This window comes from Humulus lupulus, chromosome 1 (assembly GCF_963169125.1).
Source record: "Humulus lupulus chromosome 1, drHumLupu1.1, whole genome shotgun sequence".
Taxonomy (NCBI): domain Eukaryota; kingdom Viridiplantae; phylum Streptophyta; class Magnoliopsida; order Rosales; family Cannabaceae; genus Humulus; species Humulus lupulus.
The window spans coordinates 246,596,849-246,615,073 of record NC_084793.1 but is presented as its reverse complement, the minus strand read 5'-3'; the positions used below and the strand labels follow the sequence as shown (position 1 = coordinate 246,615,073).

At 32.7% G+C, this 18,225-nt stretch overlaps 1 long non-coding RNA gene across 1 annotated transcript; it reads left to right on the top strand.

The window, feature by feature from the left end:
- The first annotated feature begins 3,153 nt into the window (after positions 1-3,153).
- On the top strand, positions 3,154-7,931 carry LOC133830897 (uncharacterized). Its single transcript, XR_009892267.1, has 4 exons — positions 3,154-3,575; positions 3,893-4,022; positions 4,249-4,350; positions 7,677-7,931. It is a non-coding gene; the product is annotated as an uncharacterized LOC133830897 (long non-coding RNA).
- Positions 7,932-18,225: the final 10,294 nt, after the last annotated feature.

The window sequence follows — 18,225 nt, the reverse complement described above, 5'->3', positions numbered from 1 at the left end:
AACCACCTAGATGCTTGATAATTCCAGAAAGCTATTTCCAAAAAATTGTGAGAGTTCTTGCCGTTTGGTATGCGGAGTTCACAGTTTTCATATTACTAGGAAAGTTGAAGAGGGTAATTTGATAGTCTAGAAACTTACATCATTGTGTTTGGTTGTGCACTGTAATCTTATCTGTGATTCCTGAGAATATCACTTTCTGTGTTTGGTTGTGTATAGGAATCTGTTAAATTTTTCATATTTTCATAAAATTAATATAATAATATATTTCATCAAAATAATTTATAACCAATTTTACTCATGAAATATTTTTTAACAGAATTAAAAAAATATATATCTATTGAATACTATAATCAAGTATAATTTTTAAAATTACAAAAATACCCTTATTTTATTTTGAATAATATTTCATTAGTTATTTTAAACTAAAGTAATGATTTAAAGGCTTTACAAATTAATTTCTTTAAATAAACAAATATTATTTATCATTTTATAATTTGATATATGTATATTTGTTTTTTTCTTCATATTTTCATAAAATTAATATAATAATATATTTCATTAAAATAATTTATAAACAATTTTACTCATGAAATATTTTTTAACAGAATTAAAAAACTACATCTATTGAATACTATAATCAAGTATAATTTTTAAAATTACAAAAATAACATTATTTTATTTTTAATAATATTTCAAATGTTATTTTAAACTAAAGTAATGATATAAAGGCTTTATAAATCAATTTATTTAAATAAACAAATATTATTTATCATTTTATAGTTTGATATATGTATACTTGTTTTTATATTATAAGCTTCAAAAATAAAATAAGTCATTAATTAAAAAATTATTGGTTTAAGATTTTTTTTTAAAAAATAATAATAATTTTGAAGTGTTTCACATTCCTGGGTATCTGAAAACCACTTGTCAGATGGGTTTCACTTGAACCTAGAATCTGGAAAAGTTAAAACCCCTGGAGTACAGATTCCCAAGTTATAAAAACTCAAACCCAGTACCAAACATGAGAAAGTGTTCAAATTCCTATTCCTGTGTCTAGATTCCTGCATACCAAACGACCCCTAGTGTTTGAGTTAGGGGAAAATAAGCTTTTGGACAAAAGTTTCAAACCTTGTTCAAGTTAGTGATTCCCAACACTCTTCACTTTGGTTGTGTGAGTGAGAGTTTCTTGTTTTTGTTCTTGTTCTTACATTTTCTACTATTGCTTTTCTTCTTATTCCTCATCTTATTTACTTGTATTTTTTGTTTAAGAGTTGTAATCTTTCATTTCTTTTGTTACAAACACTTTTACTTTATTTGTATCTTTTTGTTTAGAGTTGTATTTCTCCATTCTTTTCTTCTAATTCTTCTCTTATTTATTTGTATTTTTCAGTCATAGAGTTGTAACATTATTTAATCAATCTTGTTTATTTGTATTATTTTGTCTAGAATTGTACCATTTCAATTGAAATAACATATATTTTCCTAACACCTTGGAAAATTAAATGGCCTATTTTTTGAAGTTATTTTATGTAACGCCCTGGATAACCAAGACCGTTACACTGTGTGTTTACAATAGAGCTTAACTTGCTAAGTAAGTCGTTTGAACTTAAATGTGTAATTAAAAACTAAGTCAAGGTCGAGTAATACAATTTTTGGTCAACAAAACGATTATTTTCATTAAAATATTAAGTTTGCACACGGGATCCCAAAAGTCAGTTTACAGACTTGTAAAAGATAAACAGATACAATTTAGCTGTCCTAAGCGGCAAAAATAGGGTTGAACCCTAGTTCTTCCCAAGCTATCCCGACCATGGTGATCAAGCAGGCTTCATATGTACACACCGCCTCTGAAGCTCTCCAACTTATGGTTGGTCCAACTATCAACTCTCTTACGTACACCACGTAGCACCCGTGAGCCAAAGCTCAGCAAGAAAACTTAAAACAACATGCACAACTAGGCAGTAGTATAAAAGCCGTAAATATAATTCACCAGATTCAATTGACAATAGAATATATGCGACAATTTCAATAAAAGTACTCAACTTAATCAAACATATAAATCAACCTCATAAACCAATACAAATAGTTAAGCGTGAAACACGCTTCTGTTTATTATATAATGTCTAGGCCCGGCGCCCTTAGGCTGAGTCCACTGGCTTTATGGCCGACCCCAACACCCTTAGGTTGGGCTGCGTTCTGTACGCTTGCTATCGGCCCTCGACATCCTTAGGCGGGCCTGTATACAAATATAATCACAGATGCACAATGCATAGCAAGTAATCAATGGTAGCGTATACAAGCATGCCCAATCAGATATTCTTAACTACATATATGTTCATGCTCAAAATATATTCAAGCAAGGGGTTTAAGCTCCAACCACAACTCGGGTGCAGTTTTCTTACCTCAGGTCCCGAGCAGCCAGCATACAGCAATCCCGAGCACAATCCCTAAACCTGAGCCCTTGCGGCATAGCCTAGTCACAATGCAATAATGGATAACCATAAGATTCTAAGACATTTAAAAACTTTGGATTAAATTACTAGCCTCCGAGACCTCGATTTATACTAAACCGAGTAGTAGAAATCATCTTGAGCGCTTAAGTTTTAATCCCCAAGCCTCCCCAATCCCTAAGACAATCCTAGGCTAAAACTATTTAGATGGGTCGCGACCTAGCCTTGAGGGTTGCGGCACGCCTCAAGTCAGAGGTGCAGCCTCCACATCTGGAGCGAGGCAGGTCGCGACTTTCCCCCCTAGGGTCGTGACACGCCCATGAACCAGCAACCCTCCCAGGGCATCTGGGGCACACGGGTCATGGCGCACCCCTGTGAACCCAGAATCCCCTGGGTTTTCTAGCGTTTTCCCCAGCCAAAAGTCCACCAAAACTTCCAAAATAACTCCTAAAACTATAATTCAACTCCCCACATAACACCAATATGATTTTAGCAACGAAACCCTAGTTCAACACCCTCAAACTTCCATCTAAATTCAAATTCACAATCTTAAACCTTAGAACCACTACACCAAAAACTACTTTCCACAACACATAATTATAAGTCTTTTGAAAATGTAATATAATATATACTATGTAAAAAGAGGTTGGTAAAGTAATAGAAATAAAAGAACTTATAGTACATTTTTTCCCATTCTCCGATACTCTTTTCCCATTCCCAGCCTACTCTGATATTTTTTTCCCATTCTCCTTCTTGTCTCTTTCTCTTCCCTTTTCCCTAGCCGCCACTCCCGTAACCACCATCATCCTTAGCTCCGACCACCTATCCACCATCCTCACAACCCTTTCTCTCCGAGCCAAGCTCCAAATCTCAGGCACCCGTGAACCCAACCCCCAAACCAAGTGACCCCAGGTGCGAGCCCACCTCTGCGTGACTTCGACCCAGTGCGACTTCCATTCGCGGGCCACCACCAGGCACAATTCTACTCCCGTTCCGATGTAGAGCCCCGAGTGTGCACCAAGCGAGGGCCTAGATTCCACAAGCCCAGGCGCGATTCTGCACCCGTTCCACTATAGAGCCCCGTTTCTGATGTTCCAGAGAAAACAATCATCTTATAACTCTTCGGTCAGTGCTACTTCCTCTCTCTTCTTTTTTATTTTCTCTCTTTATCTCTTTCTGTTTGGTTCTCGAGGAACTATGGAAACTGGTAAGTGAGAAAGGAAAAAAAACTCAGACCATTACGAGCTAAATCTAAATGCTCTTTCCCTTCTCTATGTTTCTTAGAAATCTAACCCTTAATTACAGTTAACAGAGTTGACAAATTTTATAATTCAATTCTCAATCTCAATTTCAATTTTTATTTGTATAATATATTTTGAGAAAATTTGAATAATAATAATAACAATAATAACAATAATAATAAGTTTATACTATTAATGTAGGATGAGAAGTTTGAGATTCGGAAAGAGACGTACAGGGGTCAACAGTATAGTCAGATTAACTTTGCTCGTCTTCACATGTTGAGGACTATTCTCTATTCCCTTGCTCCTAATTGGAAACCTCATTTACCAGGTCCTTGCAAATTCTAAGACTAATTTCAAAAGAGGTTTAGTTGTGTTGTAATAGTTTTTTTTTTTTGCTTCAATCTTGTATATGCGTTGTGGTTGCATGTTTATTTTGATTTGGGTTTTATTTTTATTACTACTTTGTAGGTTTTTGCTATTTAGTTTTGTTGATGTTTAGCTCTCTGTTCGAGCTATGGCTTTCATAAATCTTGTTCTCCTGTTGAGTTTTGCAGTACGTACTGTTTTGGAATTAGAAGAGGGGAAGGAATGCATAGTAGTTGGAACCTTGTACAAGCACATGAAACTCAAACCTTCAATTCTTGAGGAGTAAGGAGGTATAGTTGTTGCTTGTATTGGTGCATATATTTTGATACATGATCATTGGATTTGAATAAGAATGGAATATTTGGAAAGTAAAAGTCTGCAAACTTTCTGTGTAGTTATAAGTTCTACCATTATGTAGTTATGTGTAATAAGGATTTAAGTTTGATTTCTCTAGTTTGGTAAGTTTTACCATTAGTTATGTGTAATATGGTTCAAATGGGAAGGTTTAATTGTTGTATATCTTTTGCTCTTTTCAATCAACTTACTATCAAATTATGCTCTGTTTTATAGAGTGATGGTAAAAAGACTATCTTTTTTGTTACTTTTAAAAGTTGTTATATTAATGAATAATTGATTAACTTATTATACTCTGCATATGGCTTTATTTATAGAGTGATAGTAGAAAGACTATCATTTTTTTTACTTTCGTTCATATATTTTTTCTTTGTTTTAAGTAAGACTACATGCTAACATTTTCTTGTGCAATAGTGACAACTTCTTTTATTCATACATTTTTTTTTCTTTTTTGGGAGTTTCCAACTTTCATGTTTCAACCATATTAGGATTGATATTTAGTTAAATATAATACTAATATGTTTCATTCACTACACATTGTATGTATGTATGTATGTATGTACGGGTGTATATGGTTTATCTCTGTTTTCTTTTGATTGATTTTTAGTCATTTTATTCAGCTCTCATTTTGCTCATATTTTGTGGAAAAGTTTGTAGTTATTATGTATTAAGAATATTAGTATTAGTAATATTATTATTATTGTTATTACTTATTGCTATGCCAGGGAAAAAAAAGAGAGATTTTATAAAAGAAAATAATATACTTGTTAACTAGTAGTTTTTATTTAGTGGTTTATAGTAATACCTAGATTCTCATACTTGACCTTAACAGGTATTTGTGTTTGTCATTTGACTAACTTTGATGATCTTATGTACTTATTATATAGATATTTATTTTCTTTGGACAATTATGTAATTTGATTTTGGGGCCAAAGTAGAGGAAGTCAAGGTGAATCTAGCTTGTGTTATGGTAAAGATGACCCAATTTTGAGTTATGAAACTGGTTTGTTTTTAGATATGTGCCACTTTTTGGTTCCAAATTCAATTATTAACAGCATCATTTATCTTAAATTCTATATAATCTCATTGCCAATGCTAGTCTACTAACAATATAAGACTTTGATTTCAGAACAAAATAGGTCAACTATACTGTCTTTACATAATCAAATCAAGCATGTTTCATGCTGATTTTATTTAAGGGAACCGTACATGGAAAAGGCACCCAACTGAGGGGCCTTTTTTCCAGACCAAGCCATTTGCAAATGATTCTAAAACATAGTAAGAAAAACCTATATAATATTATCTTTTTGTTTGGTTGTTTATTCTAGGTGTTAATATCTCTATTTGTGTTTGGGTTTGGATTGTGTGAAAGGGATCGTCAATATCTCACTTGATGTTGCAAAATAGTCTTTGATTCATAACTAGAAGGGATCCTTCTCTGACAATGATTTTGGTCCAGAATTGTTGGTTAATCAAACTTCCAAGTTTAGTCTGTTGTGTTTTTTCTCTGTTTTTTTGGCAGTGCTTCGAACATAAAGCACACTCTGCTGCTGATTTTTGTAGCTTAGTTTATTGTGGTGTTCTATTTGTGTTTCTCTTTTATGAGTTTCTTATGGCTTGTTGGACTTAGTCTAAATACATGGTCATGCTCTTTATTTAATCTCTAAAACTACTTCAGACTAATGAATTGGCACAACCATTTATGCTCTTTATTGCTTATTTTTTAGTGTTTAACAATGTTTTTTGTTTAACCGTGTGTTTTGTATTTATTTTAAGTGGGAATGTTTCTCTGCTTTGTCCCAATATCTTCATATTCATGCTTAGTTTTGGTATTTGGGAATTTCAGCTCTGTCTCATATATATTTCATGATTCTCCATCTAGCTATTTAAGTATCATGTTTGGTTAATAGAGATGGACACACTTAAATCTAGAACTCACCATAGGATGATGTGAATCCTCTCTGTAAACTTGAACTGAAATCCTTATGAGAGCTAATGCCAGTATTATTTGATTTTTGCATACCTGATCTTGCAACAAGTTTATATGTTTTATCCTCGTGCTTAGTTAAAATCACTCTGATTGTTGCAGCAATCACAAGTGCATGTGCAAAGTGCATAGTTTGAGGTTTTCAAACAGGTTGCTGCATTTTGTTTATGCAATATTTTTTCATGGCAACTTTTCATTTGGCTAGAAAATAATTGCTGGAAAAATTGTTATATGTAGAAGTTGAACCTTGCATATAATTTTGATATTCCACTGCTCTAAAAATATTTGAAAAATGTTATACTCCAAATCCAAAACTAATACTAATCCAAAAGAAAAAAAAAGAACAGAATAAGTAAAGAATAAATGAAGTACCTAACGTATAATAACAAGAGTGGGCAGTAACAAAACAAATTAAGAACTGAAACAATTACAGAAATGGAGCACCTGATTTTTTTTTAGGTACCATTTGATCTATATAATATACATGGATATATACATGTAACATCAGCCATACATTATATATCAATGAAAAATTGAAAATAAATCTCTTGTTTCATATCAGACAATGAGTCTATATTCCTCAGTATTACTATCTGCTATTGATATCTGATTTCCATGTCCAGGAGAGGATATTGTTGTATGCATATGTTTGGCAATCTTGATATTATTATTTGATGATGAGGGTGAAATTAACTTAATAGCTTGTTGCTAAATTCTTATTTGCTTTCCCAATTTCCATGAGCCTAGTTCATAGCTCCTACCAGTTTTTCTTCTAGGTTTATTCTGGCTATATAGTGGCTGTAGTTAAGGTGTTTTGTCAAAGACGGATCTCTTTAATGCTTTAAATTTTGTTATCTATGTTTCTGTAAATCCGCTTGTATTCGAACCATTTATTAGAAATTTTGTTCTGCATTATACCAACACTACAACAATTATGCCCATATATTACACTAAGATATCACATTACAACAATTATGCCCATATAATGCTTTCCCAACAACACTAACTGTTTTGGTTAGTTAGTTGTTCATTGTAACTAATTATTGTTATTTTGTCGATTAGTTACTTTATTAGTTTTGGTCTTTTCTGTATATATACTCTTTTGTATCATTACTTCATTAATGAGAATTGATTCTATTAATTCATTCACTAAGTTTGTCATTAAGTTTGATTCTATTTGCTTTTCTCTTTTTTCTCCTCTGGGTTGACGATGGTTCTTGGTTATGGACGAGCTATTCTAATTATTTTTCTTTTGTTTGGGTTTGCGTTATGCAGGTTTGTAGGCGTGATGGTGGTGGTGTTGAGGGTTCATGGTAGTGGCTCAAAGGGCAAAGGGTGGTGTCTTCTTCATATCAATGTCTGGGTTGTTGAGTGATGCCGAGATAAGATTTTATTTTCATTTAAAAATGGGTTTGTAAATTTGATTATTTTACTTTTGAGAATAACTTGTGTGTTTCATATTTCTTTATGTTTTGAGTTTACTAATTATTTTTAAAGATTTATCTATGGTTGAGTATGTTAAATCTTTTATTTTGAATTTACTGCATATTTTTATACAAATTTATGTGTGTTTTTCATAAACAGATGTTTGCATAATAATCTATGAAGTTTTTTCTGATTCTCTTGATGTGATAATGTGTGCATAGAATCTATTTGATTAAATTCCTGAATGACTTGTATTTTCTTTAACACATTGCTTCATCCTTCCTAGTAGTACACATTGCTGCTCTGTTAAGTCCAGACCTCATCTGATGCACTTGCTGTTTTTTTTAATGTTACATTTGAAGTCTGTTAAAATAGTTAAGATAAAAGTGTGTTGGCTTGGTGTGATTATGTGTAAATTTCCCTGTCAATTTACTTCTGAAACTTTCATATCTTATAAAAATTATCTATACATATGCATACACACTTTAAAAACTTGCAAGCCTACTGGTACACGTTATGCATAATTCAAAATCTCAGATATGTATAACTTCCTTGTTGTATAGTATGCAAGTAATGATCAAGAGGACAAGTATTCCTTTGTTATGTTTGTAAGTTTGTATCATGTATTAGGGTCTTAATTTTGAAGGTCAGTATAGGCTGGTTATTTATATAGAATATTTGAAAATGTCTAATTTTAAAATCCGTAACCAGTTTTTGTGATTTAAATATTCCTTTCAGACTCTGTTTGGGGACTTGTCTTGAGGCATCATTGATTTTCAATTTTTGTTTTCACTTTTCACCCATGTTTAGATCTAATAAAACCTTGTACTTTTTCTTATTCATGTGTTATTTGATTGAACTGAAACTTGGTTGTGCATTTTGTTTTTATTGTTGGGTTAGCTGACCTATGTTTAAAGCTTTGGCCATCAACATAACATGATGGTATTTTAGTTTTAAAAAATTGACCCTATGACAGTTACTGTCTTAGGACTATAATTTACTACATTACTTAAAGCACAACCCAGTTAATAATATGACGCAAGATAGTCCTTGCAAGATAGTCCTTGCAGCGTTCCTTTTTCTGAAAGCTTTCCAACTTTACTCCTTTGGCCTATTGTAGTCTCAGGTTATACAGATTTACAGACTTTGTGTTGTAAATTTTATGTTTTATAATTTATAATTCTACTGTTAATCTGGGTCCTGGATTTTTCAATGATACTTATTTTAGCCTTTATTTTTAATCTTATTACTTTTCTATAACAATGATGTTAACTGAACCATTGATGTTGTCCCCTGTTATACTTTCTTCTGCTCTTTTCTTTTGGCTATAGAGAAATTGTTCTGTTAAAAACACACGTTGAACATGTTTTAACTGCATTATGCTCTCCTCTAGCAGACTGACAAAATAAAATTTGGAACTTCTAGTGCATTGAAAAATGATTTTTCCATTAGAAAAACTTATTCTTCTCTTTGTCACACTGCATTCTATGTTATTTTATTTATTTATTTATTTTCTGGAATTTTCTAGGGACACATGTTTCATACCAAAATCTTGCACCACATAATGTTGCATATATATATATTTCCTTTTCGAAATAGATCCTGTCATTTGAAGTCATATGGCTGGCTGTGGAATTTTATTATTATTATGTAAAACGTCACCTGCATTACTCTTATTTTACACCCTTACAATTGTTATCTTCAATTGATTGTATTATTTTCAACTTGTGGCAGAACAAGTTTTTTGGTGATCAACCTGCCATTGATGTACTGATGAAGAAGCAAAATGTATTGCTTGGAGTGGCTACAAATGATGATGGAAAGCAAGTGGAGGAAGATGCTAGATATCCACCATGGGTGCAATGTTGCCTGAAATCTCATTATCTGGATAAATATGATATTTGGGGAAGTCGACAGTATCGAATATTTGGCAAGAGATTGGTGGTTATTAGAATAGATACTCATTGTCTTGTGTGTTGGTTGGAAATTGTATAGCATGTTAGTTTTTAGTTAACAATACTCATCTAAAAAAATCAATCACAAGGGCATAGGCATAGTCGGTGTGATTGAATTTCGATTACTAGGTAGCACTAATCATATTTAACTGCTCAGTACATATATGGGGCAAGAAGTGCAAAGAAAAAAATCATGGCACATATGTTTGTTGCACTGTGTCATACAGCCAAGAAAGTATGTATTAGATATGGGAACATAGTGTGGAAATTTTGTTCTTACTTTTGAGCTTTTGAGATAGTTAATTAAAGTATAGATTTAAAGATAAAACTAAAAGCTTTTGAGATAGTTTACCATGTGATTTAAGATTTATTGGTTTAAGTTTTCGGGTCTTTGTCTCCTGAGAGCTATAATATAATTTGATGACAGTGTTGAATGTCTTAAACTAATTTGTGGATTGTTAATACAATCACAACAAGGAAAAGGGGCTTTTACTTCGGTTTTTAAGCTTGATTTACTTCGGTTTTCGCTAAAATTCGCAACCGCAGTAGTTCGGAGTGAAGTAAAAACTAGTTAAAAACCGAAGTAGAATCCCCACTTTCTACTTCGGTTTTTACATAATAACCGAAGTAGAAAGGGAGTATACGCGTCTATCCTGAGCACTTTCTACTTCGGTTTTTACATAAAAATCGAAGTAGAAAGGGGACATTCTACTTCGGTTCTTAGGTAAAACCGAAGTGGAAAGTGACTCTTTTACTTCAGTTTTTACCTAAAAACTGAAGTAGAAAGTGCCCCGCCTTTTTATTTAATATATATTTCTGATTATTTTTAAATGGCCGATTTCTATTTATATATATATATTGGCCTAATTTTATTTAAATAGTCTAATTAATATATATATATATATTTTGGCCTAATTCTTTTTCAACGGTTTAATTATATGAATTTACAGTTATATATAATTTTACAATTGAAATTGGTTAAGAATTTTTTTTGAATGAAAATATGATAACTTTCATTAATTAAAAATGTCATACATAAGCATATAAAACACAAGTACTAAAGTAAGATAACTAGCCTTAACATTAATACATTTACAAAAAACTAAACTTACAACTAAACGAACTTATAAACAAAATAGGCTTACTGATAAATGTATGTCATCAATTGACCTAACCATTCGTGTTGGATTGGCAAGAGGTCTGCAATATCACAATATTGTGTCTTCCCATCAAACTATAAAATTAATAAATATAAATTAATTTTATAGATTATCGATACCAAAATAAGTTATAAAAAATGAACTTACTTTTTCTTTTAAGGTTTCTATTGCATTTGATGCCCGAACAAGATCTCTAATGTACTTCAACACATAAAAACCACATTCATGACTTTGTGGTTGTCTTGGACATGAAACATTGAATATCTTTGTAGGATTGCCGAGTAATTCATTGGAAGAAGCCTTATAATATGCACTATTTAAAAAGAAAATTAACAAAAGTTATTAAAATGTAGTAACATGTAATAGTTGTTGCATATTAAGAAATATTTTCAAAAATTTAAAACTTACCTCATTATCATTGAATCAATTTCTTTAGGACGTTTGTGTGATTTCAGTGGATCCAAGAACACGATTTTTCCTTTTGGCATAGCAATCACAAACATCCAATGTTCCCTAAAATAAGAAGCATGTTAAGTAAACAATTAAAATTTTAATATATGAATAATCAAATAAGAAAAGTTTACACTATTTCTTATCGTATGTTCCAAGGTATAAAGTATAGTTGACCAACTCTATCCATGGTCATCAACTAATTTGCCAAGTCAATGGTTGATCGTTCTACATCGTTAACATTATTAATGCTAAGACGTTCAATGTCAAAAAACTTGTAAAAGACACGCTGATTTGGAAATAGGGACTCCCAAATGCATCTGCAAAATTTTCTTAAGTGTTAAATATTTTTGAAAAATTTCGGCAGGACTACCCAAACCTGTAAACATTCAATTTACTATGAAAATTTGCAACAGATCACAGAGCAGTACTCATAACTGATTCTAAATTCATATCATTGCAAAGAATTAGTTGAAGGGATACCTTAATCCAAATATCATTGCTGAGCCTCCAATCATATGCAAAGTAGCAACTTGTTCCACATCCTTTGAAGTTATAAAGATTGACTCGCGATTCATGAATGATGGGTCCACTGGAATTGAGACGACTGTGTTCATTCCCTTAACTCTGCAAAATTCTCTCACCATAAACTGAAGGCTAACATGGATGCGATTCATGATGTGATCGGCAAATGGTTGGCCTTCGGTCAGAGTGTTTTCTGGATTGACGTGAGACCCAGATGATGACAGATGTGGGCTAGTTAAAGAATTACGGTTCGTCTTATCCTTGGATGGACTTTTTGACATAGGAGGTTTCTTTTTTAGAGGACCCTACGCAACATCAAGTAAAAATAATATTAAAATAATGGACCAACAAATATTTTAATAGGTAACAAATTAAAGAATTCGTTTATACTTGATCAGTCATAACTAATTCTTTTGGCCAAGGAATGAATACATCATAAGTATCTCGAACATAGCGTATCTCCTCAACAAAACATGGGATTTCAGCATCCTCTTGTAACATTTTGGTGACTCGCACCCTCGCGTATTCGTCTGTTAGTTGAACACCATGAATATTCAGTGGACCCACCCCATCAATGATAACACCCTCTGCCACCACATTATGAATATTATCTGAACAAAGTAACACATCCTGCATGTACGGTGTGTCATCCTACATGTACGGTGTGTGATATTCTTCGTCGTTCTGCTCGTCATTGTTGTCGTGTTCATCCATATCATCTATCCCACCTGCTTGTTTAGCTTTTTCCTCCTCTAAATCTTTAAGTTATGCTCTGAGCCTCGCAATTTCTGCATCTTTCTTACTAACAACATCAGCCATTTCTATTGCTATTTTTGGTTTTCTTCCAAAGACGGACGAAATCTTTGCAAACGACCTACAATAATCAACCAAATTTATTTAAAAACTAAAATATTATAGAATGAAGTTAAATGCAACAAATAAAAAATAATATCATACCCAAGTGCTCTAACACGCCCTAGGTGCTTAGGTGTCCCTAAAGCTTGCGTTAATAAGTCATTCCGACCCTTTGCAATGATTTCTCCACTACTAACTTTTTCTTTCAGCTCATTCTGTGGAACAAACCAGTGGTCACTTATATTAGTGACTTATAAGAACTTTATCATTCCTACATTACTTTAAAATACTTGCTTGAAACCACTTACAATTCTTGCTTCAATTTGTTTGTCCAAATCTGTGACAAGAACCTTCTTCTTTTCTCGTGCTCTTATCCAAACTTGGTACCGTTCTACATCTGCCACACCTAGTTCAGTTTTCTACAACATACAACAATTAATTAAAGTTGGTGAGTGCAATATTCTTCATAACAGCTTGACAGTTGTAAAATAGTGATGTGAATTACTTACCAAGTCCTCTCTAACATTGGCAAGCCCTCTACGATATGTACGATGCCTCGAAGTATATTTGAGAGCTCTTTCACGTTGTGCTTCTCGCAAAGCCTACATAAAATAAGTAACAATAAGTTTTTAAGCAATTATTAGTATTTCAATACTAATAAATCATATACATAATAGATATACATAATAGTACCATAAACTCAGGAGATATACGGTGGCTAACAAATGTCCTCCAATCTTCTAGGTCAAGTTCTGGATATTTCTTAGGAAGGATTTGGAGTTCATCTATCAGACCGTCTTTTGCCAAAGGGTAGATGTAGTCACTAGTGATGTTGGTCTTAAAATCTCTCATCATTCTTCCCTCACATTTCATTAATTCTGGTTTCCAATTTTCTGGAATGTTAAAGGCACCCTGAAATAGAAAGAAATTTTTTAATGAAATGCAAAGTAATTCATGAAAATGATCAATATATTAAAGTAATTAAAATATTTTCTTACATATACATCCTCCCATATTCTATTCTTCAATTCTTGTGGGACTTGTTTCCAATCCTTATAATTGAGAGAGACCATTTTCCTAGTTTTAACTCCAAGGTACGATTGCATCTCACTATATGCTTTCCCTATAGGTTGACATTTATCATTAAACTTAATATTTCTCTTTATTCCCTTAGCTTTTTTATTATTGATATTGTTCTTCTTTGTTGGGCCTCGCCTATTTGGTGTGTTCTCCCCTTCAGAAATTGTCATCTGCACATAAACAAGAATTAACGTTACAATTATGACATAAATAAATACATATTTAACATAAAAATGAATACATTACTCACTGGACACATTTTCTTTTCCTTTTTATTTTCTTGGTTGATCCATAATCTACCCATATTCCGTCTCTTATATCATTTCTAATGTATTCCCCATCATCATCATCTTCATTGAAATCATGGATTTGCTCAACTTGCTCATGTATTGGTTGTCCAACAATAAAATTTTCATGAAACAAATCATCATTTTCTTCGTCATTTTCATCTTCTATAAACTGCCTTTCCGGGGTTCGTAAAACAACTAACCATTTATCATCAGCAGGATCAGTTATGTAAAACACTTGTTTTGCTTGGGTAGCCATGATGAAAGGATCATTCTTGTGACCTTTCTTACTTAAATCAACCAAAGTGAATCCAAGTTCATCAATTCTAACCCCAACATTGTTGTCCACCCAAGAACACTTGAGTAAAGGAATTTGAAATAAGGAATAATCAAGCTCCCATATTTCTTCAACAACCCCATAATATGTCATAGTACCAGCTACTGGATTATTGTCTTTTGCACTAGCGAAATGCATTGCTTCTGCAACAATACTTACTCCACTATTTTGAACCATTCGAGCATCATCTCTTGACTTTGTGTGAAATCTTTTTCCTCCAACAATGTAAGCATGGTGCTTTATTACATGAACACTTGCTCCAAATGATATGCGTTTTAACTCTGTCGACACTCCATGGTTTTCTTCTCCCAACCTTGCTAGAATAGTATTTTTCAACCATTGACTAAATGTTTTATTATGCTCATCTATAATCCATTTTTGTTTATTTTTAACCTTGTTGGGAATCATTGATTGTAATAACTCCATGTGCTCACTGCAAATACAAAGTACAACATTAAAATTTCAATTATACATAAAAATGAGCATAATGTTTATTAAATTTTTAACTTACGTTATATATGGTTGAACATCAGGATTGTTTTCCAACACAACTAAATGAGCTTGATCTAATTCTGCACGAGATATGGTCACTACTGTTCCTTTCCCTCGTAATCCTCTAACAACTCCATCCTAGTTATTTCGTGGTTTGCTAATTCCGATTGTATAGATTCCAACCATGTACTCTGAACAAAATTCCACAGCTTCTTCTGCTAAATAACACTCAACCATACAAGCTTCAGGGCAATGGTGATTACGTACATATCCTTTCAACACCTTCATATTCCTTTCAAATGGATACATCCATCTCGCCCAAACTGGCCCACACAACTTTGCTTCTCTTACTAAATGGACCATCAAATGTATCATGATGTCAAAAAAAGATGGTTGAAAATTCAAGCTTGCATAAAGTTTCAACTATTTCATCATGCAATGCATTCAACTTCTTCATTTCCAATTCTTTTCCGCATAGTTGATTAAAGAAAATGCACACACTTGTCACACTATCTCGAACTCTTTTTGGTAAAACTGACCGAATGGCAATTGGAAGTAATTGTTGCATTAATAAATGACAATCATGTGATTTCATTCCAATTAACTTCAAATCTTCCATAGACACCAAGTTTTGAACAGTCGATGAATAACCATCAGGCACTTTCATTCCTTCCAATGATTAACATACGTCTTGCTTCTCTTCTTTAGACAATGTAAAACAAGCAGGAGGCAAATATGTGCGAGCCCCTTTTTCTTCAGGTGCCAAGCGGTGTCTTATACCCATCTCAACAAGATCTAAATGACTAGACAAACCATCTTTGGTTTTACCTGGGATATCAAGTAATGTATCGATTATACTTTCACATACATTTTTTTCTATGTGCATGACATCCAAGCAATGTCTAACGAGTAAATCTTTCCAGTAAGGAAGTTGAAAGAAAAATGATTTTCTTTGAAAACATCCATTGACTTTTTTGTTTTTATTCTTCTTCCCATACCTAAAGTCAACTTTTTCTACTTCCTTAAGAATTTGCTCACCTGACAATGGAAAAGGAGCAAGGTCTCGTTCCACAATACTGTCAAATGCTTTTTCTTTATTTCTGTCAGGATGACTTAAATGCAAATATCGTCTATGACCCATATAACACATTTTGCGTCCATTTGACAAGCGACGGGCCCTTGTGTTGGTGCAACAAATTGGACAAGCTTGGTAACCTTTTGTGCTTAAACCTGATAGGTTACCATATGCTGGAAAATCATTAACAGTCCATAACAACACCGCTTTCAAATTAAAAACTTCTTTTTTAAAACCATCATATGCCTCAACACCATTTTCATACAATTCTTTCAAATCATCAATTAATGGTGCCAAATAAACATCGATATCATGTCCTGGTTGTTTTGGACCCGAAATCATTAATGAAAGCATCATAAACTTCCTTTTCATGACCAACCAAGGAGGAAGATTGTACATAACCAGGAAGACAGGCCATGAACTATGCCTACTACTAAGAGATCTATGCGGGTTTACTCCATCAGCAGCTAAACCGAGACGAAGATGTCTTGGTTCATTTTTGAATTATGGATTGATATAATCTACCTTCTTCCAGGCCTGTGAATCTGCAGGATGCCGGAGTTTACCATCTTTCACTCGTCCAGTCTCGTGCCATATTAAGTTCTTAGAGTGTTCTGCACTTCGATATAATCGCTTCAGCCGCGAAATCAAAGGTACGTACCATAGCACTTTCTGAGGAATAAGTTTCCTAGTCTCCTTACTTTTGTTAGGTTTGTACCGTGATAAACCACATTCTGGGCAAGCGTCCATGTCTACATACTCCTTACGATATAAAATACATTCATTCGGACATCCATGAATCTTCTCATACTTCAACCCTATCAAACTTAATGTTTTCTTTACTTCATATGTAGACTTCGGAAAATAATTTTCTAGCGGCAAAATCTCCTTGAAAGCAGCTAAAAATTGACTGAAACACTTATCACTAACTCCATTTTCTGCTTTTATGTTATAAAATTTAACCATTGTGGGCAAGCTTAGTTTATTGCAACCACTGAACAATTTTCTGTCTGCATCTCTAACCATACTATCAAATTTTTCTGGATTATGAAAAAACTCTTCTTGTGCTTCATCAAGCAATTCTATAGGACGATCATCAAAATCATTACTCTCAAAATCATCTACACCTCGCCTACCTAATGGATATGGGTCATCATTTAATAATTCTCCATGCCAATACCATTTACTATAACTCATATCAAATCCCCGACAAAATACATGATCCTTTATCATGGTAATATTCCCCTTTACTCCATTACCACAATCGATACAAGGACAACAAATTTTTTGTGGATCACTACAATTCTTTAGGCAAAACTCTAAAAATTTGTTGAATCCATCTTGAAATTGTGATGTTTCTCTCTTCTCAAGCATCCATGATTTATCCATACTAATAACAATATTAAATTCCTAATAAGTTAGAAAAAAACTTATATTAGGTTCTAGTCTTATAAATTTTTTAAAAAATTCGACAGAGTATCCTCTGTTTCTATAGCATACCGTAATTTCATAATTACCTATAAAACCAATACAAACAAACACAATAATCAAGCATAGATGAATCCATCATTATTAGGTTCTAGTCTTATAAATTTTTTTAAAAATTCGGCAGAGTATCATCTGTTTCTATAGCATACCGTAATTTCATAATTACCTATAAAACCAATTAAAACAAACACAATAATCAAGCATAGATGAATCCATCATTATTTGGTTCTAGTCTTATAAATTTTTTAAAAAATTCGGCAGAGTATCCTCTGTTTCTATAGCATACCGCAATTTCAAAATTTCCTATAACAACAACACAAACAAACACAATAATCAAGCATAAATCAATCCATCCTTATATCACCATAGCACGCAAATTTCCCAGAGCCTACTTCACTAATTTTCAAACATAACTTTCACTAAATCTAATATGCATGATTACATTAGCCTTATCTTTATACATAAATGTTGTAGTAATATAAATAAAAAAATAACTAACCTTCAATATTACTCTTCAATGCACCCGAAATGAACAACAAAGTTCACCACTCAATCAACGACCCTACTAAAACATTACATAATTAGTAAACTACATAATTAATTATCAAACCAATAAATAAAAAAAATCAAACTAGTTAATGAAACTAATGAACAACACTTTGATCATCTTCAAGCTATTTATTTTTTTTCAAATA